The sequence below is a fragment of the Rutidosis leptorrhynchoides genome, chromosome 6, assembly GCF_046630445.1.
Source record: "Rutidosis leptorrhynchoides isolate AG116_Rl617_1_P2 chromosome 6, CSIRO_AGI_Rlap_v1, whole genome shotgun sequence".
Lineage (NCBI taxonomy): Eukaryota > Viridiplantae > Streptophyta > Magnoliopsida > Asterales > Asteraceae > Rutidosis > Rutidosis leptorrhynchoides.
In genome coordinates, this window is record NC_092338.1 from 407,767,075 (window position 1) to 407,773,019 (window position 5,945).

The following is a 5,945-nucleotide window of genomic DNA, read 5'->3' on the forward strand; positions in this document are numbered from 1 at the left end:
TCAAGTAACGTTAAGTTACGTTAAGTTACGTCAAGTAACGTCAAGTAACGTCAAGTAACGCTAAGTTACGTCAAGTAACGTAAAGTTACGTCAAGTTACATCAAGTAACGTTAAGTTACGTAAAGTAACGTTAAGTTACGTCAAGTAACGTTAAGTTACGTCAAGTATGGTCAAGTACCGTTAAGTTACGTCAAGTAACGTCAAGTAACGTTAAGTTACGTCAACTTACGTTAAGTAACGTTAAGTTACGTCAAGTAACGTTAAGTTACGTCAAGTAACGTCAAGTAACGTTAAGTTACGTCAAGTAACGTCAAGTTACGTTAAGTTACGCGATGTAACGTCAAGTTACGTAAACTTACGTCAACTAACGTTAAGTAACGTAAAGTAACGTTAAGTTACGTCAAGTATGGTCAAGTAACGTGAATTTACGTCAAGTATCGTCAAGTAACGTCAAGTAACGTCAATTAACGTTAAGTTACGTCAAGTAAAGTCAAGTAACGTTAAGTTACGTAAACTTACAAAAGTTACGTCAAGTAACGTGAAGTTACGTTAAGTAAGGTCAAGTAACGTTAAGTTACGTCAAGTAACGTCAAGTAATGTCAAGTAACGTTAAGTTACGTCAAGTTACATCAAGTAACGTTAAGTTACGTCAAGTAACGTTAAGTAACGTCAAGTAACGTCAAGTAACGTCAAATTGCATAAAATAACGTCAAGTTACGTCAAGTAACGTTAAGTTACGTCAAGTAACGTTAAGTTACGTCAAGAAACGTCAAGTTACATTAAGTTACGCGATGTAACGTCAAGTTACGCAAACTTACGTCAAGAAACGTTAAATAACGTTAAGTAAAGTCAAGTAACGTCAAGTTACGTAAACTTACGTCAAGTAAAGTCAAGTAACGTCAAGTTACGTAAATTTACACAAGTTACGTCAAGTAACGTGAAGTTACATTAAGTAAGGTCAAGTAACGTTAAGTTACGTCAAGTAACGTCAAGTAATGTCAAGTAACGTTAAGTTACGTCAAGTTACATCAAGTAACGTTAAGTTACGTCAAGTAACGTGAAGTTACGTCAAGTAACGTCAAATTACATAAACTAACGTCAAGTTACGTAAACTAACGTTAAGTTAGGACAAGTAACGTTAAGTTACGTCAAGTAATGTTAAGTTACATCAAGTAACGTTAAGTAACGTCAAGTTACGTAAACTAACGTCAAGTTACGTCAACTAACGTTAAGTAACGTCAACTAACGTTAAGTTACGTCAAGTAAGGTCAAGTAACGTTAAGTTACGTCAAGTTACGTCAAGTAACGTCAAGTTACGTCAAGTAACGTTAAGTTGCGTCAAGTAACGTTAAGTAACGTCAAGTAACGTTAAGTTACGTCAAGTTACGTCAAGTAACGTTAAGTTACGTCAAGTAACGTCAAGTCGCGTAAACTTACGTCAAGTTACGTCAAGTAACGTGAATTTACGTCAAGTAGCGTCAAATTACGTCAAGTAACATCAAGTAACGTGAAGTAACGTCAAGTTACGTCAAGTAACGTTATGTTACGTCAAGTAAAGTCAAGTAACGTCAAGTTACGTAAACTTACGCAAGTTACGTCAAGTAACGTTAAGTTACGTCAAGTAACGTCAAGTAACGTCAAGTAACGTCAAGTAACGCTAAGTTACGTCAAGTAACGTAAAGTTACGTCAAGTAACGTAAAGTTACATCAAATTACGTCAAGTAACGTTAAGTTACGTCAAGCAACGTTAAGTTACGTCAAGTAACGTTAAGTTACGTCAAGTATGGTCAAATACCGTTAAGATACGTCAAGTAACGTCAAGTAACATTAAGTTACGTCAACATACGTTAAGTAACGTTAAGTTACGTCAAGTAACGTTAAGTTATGTCAAGTAAAGTCAAGTAACGTCAAGAAACGTTAAGTAACGTTAAGTTACGTCAAGTAACGTCAAGTTACGTTAAGTTACACGATGTAACGTCAAGTTACGTAAACTTACGTCAAGTAACGTGAAGTAACGTCAAGTAACGTTAAGTTACGTCAAGTATGGTCAAGTAACGTGAATTTACGTCAAGTATGGTCAAGTTACGTCAAGTAACATCAAGTAACGTGAAGTAACGTTAAGTTACGTCAAGTTACGTCAAGTAACGTTAAGTTACGTCAGGTTACGTCAAGTTACGTCAAGTAACGTCAAGTTACGTCAAGTAAAGTCAAGTAATGTCAAGTTATGTAAACTTACGCAAGTTACGTCAAGTAACGTTAAGTTACGTTAAGTTACGTCAAGTAACGTCAAGTAACGTCAAGTAACGCTAAGTTACGTCAAGTAACGTAAAGTTACGTCAAGTTACATCAAGTAACGTTAAGTTACGTAAAGTAACGTTAAGTTACGTAAAGTAACGTTAAGTTACGTCAAGTATGGTCAAGTACCGTTAAGTTACGTCAAGTAACGTCAAGTAACGTTAAGTTACGTCAACTTACGTTAAGTAACGTTAAGTTACGTCAAGTAACGTTAAGTAACGTGAAGTTACGTCAAGTAACGTTAAGTTACGTCAAGTAACGTCAAGTAACGTTAAGTAACGTTAAGTTACGTCAAGTAACGTCAAGTTACGTTAAGTTACGCGATGTAACGTCAAGTTACGTAAACTTACGTCAACTAACGTTAAGTAACGTAAAGTAACGTTAAGTTACGTCAAGTATGGTCAAGTAACGTGAATTTACGTCAAGTATCGTCAAGTAACGTCAAGTAACGTCAATTAACGTTAAGTTACGTCAAGTAAAGTCAAGTAACGTTAAGTTACGTAAACTTACAAAAGTTACGTCAAGTAACGTGAAGTTACGTTAAGTAAGGTCAAGTAACGTTAAGTTACGTCAAGTAACGTCAAGTAATGTCAAGTAACGTTAAGTTACATCAAGTTACATCAAGTAACGTTAAGTTACGTCAAGTAACGTTAAGTAACGTCAAGTAACGTCAAGTAACGTCAAATTGCATAAAATAACGTCAAGTTACGACAAGTAACGTTAAGTTACGTCAAGTAACGTTAAGTTACGTCAAGAAATGTCAAGTAACGTCTAGTAACGTCAAGTTACGTAATCTAACATCAATTTACGTAAACTAACGTTAAGTAACGTCAACTAACGTTAAGTTACGTCAAGTAAGGTCAAGTAACGTTAAGTTACGTCGAGTTACGTCAAGTTACGTCAAGTAACGTTTAATTGCGTCAAGTAACGTTAAGTTGCGTTAACTAACGTTAAGTTACGTTAAGTAACGTCAACTAACGTTAAGTTACGTCAAGTTACGTCAAGTAACGTTAAGTCACGTAAACTAACGTCAATTGACGTCAAGTAACGTGAATTTACGTCAAGTAGCGTCGAGTTACGTCAAGTTACCTCAGGTAATGTTAAGTTTTGTCAAGTAACACTAACGTTAAGTTACGTCAAGTAACATCAAGTAACGTTAAGTAGCGTTAAGTTACGTCAAGTGATGTTAAGTTACGTCAAGTAACGTCAAGTAACGTCAAGTTACGTAAACTTACGCAAGTTACGTCAAGTAACGTTAAGTTACCTCAAGTAACGTGAAGTTACGTTAAGTAAGGTCAAGTAACGTGAAGTTACGTCAAGTAACGTCAAGTAACGTTAAGTTACATCAAGTAACCTTAAGTTACGTCAAGTAACGTCAAGTAACGTTAAGTTACGTCAAGTAACGTCAAGTAACGTTAAGTTACATCAAGTAACGTTAAGTTACGTTAAGTTACGTTAAGTTACGTTAAGTTACGTTAAGTTACGCGATGTAACGTCAAGTTACGTAAACTTACGTCAACTAACGTTAAGTAACGTAAAGTAACGTTAAGTTACGTCAAGTATGGTCAAGTAACGTGAATTTACGTCAAGTATCGTCAAGTAACGTCAAGTAACGTCAATTAACGTTAAGTTACGTCAAGTAAAGTCAAGTAACGTTAAGTTACGTAAACTTACAAAAGTTACGTCAAGTAACGTGAAGTTACGTTAAGTAAGGTCAAGTAACGTTAAGTTACGTCAAGTAATGTCAAGTAATGTCAAGTAACGTTAAGTTACGTCAAGTTACATCAAGTAACGTTAAGTTACGTCAAGTAACGTTAAGTAACGTCAAGTAACGTCAAGTAACGTCAAATTGCATAAAATAACGTCAAGTTACGACAAGTAACGTTAAGTTACGTCAAGTAACGTTAAGTTACGTCAAGAAATGTCAAGTAACGTCTAGTAACGTCAAGTTACGTAATCTAACATCAATTTACGTAAACTAACGTTAAGTAACGTCAACTAACGTTAAGTTACGTCAAGTAAGGTCAAGTAACGTTAAGTTACGTCGAGTTACGTCAAGTTACGTCAAGTAACGTTTAATTGCGTCAAGTAACGTTAAGTTGCGTTAACTAACGTTAAGTTACGTTAAGTAACGTCAACTAACGTTAAGTTACGTCAAGTTACGTCAAGTAACGTTAAGTCACGTAAACTAACGTCAATTGACGTCAAGTAACGTGAATTTACGTCAAGTAGCGTCGAGTTACGTCAAGTTACCTCAGGTAATGTTAAGTTTTGTCAAGTAACACTAACGTTAAGTTACGTCAAGTAACATCAAGTAACGTTAAGTAGCGTTAAGTTACGTCAAGTGATGTTAAGTTACGTCAAGTAACGTCAAGTAACGTCAAGTTACGTAAACTTACGCAAGTTACGTCAAGTAACGTTAAGTTACCTCAAGTAACGTGAAGTTACGTTAAGTAAGGTCAAGTAACGTGAAGTTACGTCAAGTAACGTCAAGTAACGTTAAGTTACATCAAGTAACCTTAAGTTACGTCAAGTAACGTCAAGTAACGTTAAGTTACGTCAAGTAACGTCAAGTAACGTTAAGTTACATCAAGTAACGTTAAGTTACGTCAAGTAACGTGAAGTAACGTCAACTAACGTTAAGTTACGTCAAGTAACTTCAAGTAACGTTAAGTTACATCAAGTAAGGTCAAGTAACGTTAAGTTACGTTAAGTAACGTCAAGAAACGTTAAGTTATGTCAAGTAACGTCAAGTAACGTGAAGTGACGTCAAGTAACGTCAAGAAACGTTAAGTAACGTTAAGTTACGTCAAGTAACGTCAAGTTACGTTAAGTTACGCGATGTAACGTCAAGTTACGCAAACTTACGTCAAGTAACGTTAAGTAACGTGAAGTTACGTCAAGTAAAGTCAAGCAACGTCAAGTTACGTAAACTTACACAAGTTACGTCAAGTCACGTTAAGTTACTTCAAGTAATGTGAAGTTACGTCAAGTAACGTGAAGTTACGTTAAGTAAGGTCAAGTAACGTAAAGTTACGTCAAGTAACGTCAGGTAACGTTAAGTCACGTCAAGTAACGTTAAGTTACGTCAAGTAACATTAAGTTACGTCAAGTAATGTTAAGTTACGTCAACTTACGCAAGTTACGTCAAGTAACGTCAAGTCATGTAAACTTACGTCAAGTTACGTCAAGTAACGTGAATTTACGTCAAGTAGCGTCAAGTTACGTCAAGTTACCTCAAGTAATGTTAAGTTATGTTAAGTAACACTAACGTTAAGTTACGTCAAGTAACATCAAGTAACGTTAAGTAACGTCACGTTACGTCAAGTAACATCAAGTAACGTTAAGTAACGTCAAGTTACGTAAACTAACGCTAAGTTACGTCAAGTAACGTTAAGTTACGTCAAGTAACGTTAAGTTACGTCAAGTAACGTCAAGTAACGTCAAGTTACTTGAAGTAAAGTCAGGTAACGTCAAGTTTCGTAAACTTACGCAAGTTACGTCAAGTAACGTTAAGTTACGTCAAGTAACGTGAAGTTACGTTAAGTAAGGTCAAGTAACGTTAAGTTATGTCAAGTAACGTCAAGTAACGTTAAGTTACGTCAAGTAACGTTAAGTTACGTCAAGTTACATCAAGTAACGTTAAGTTA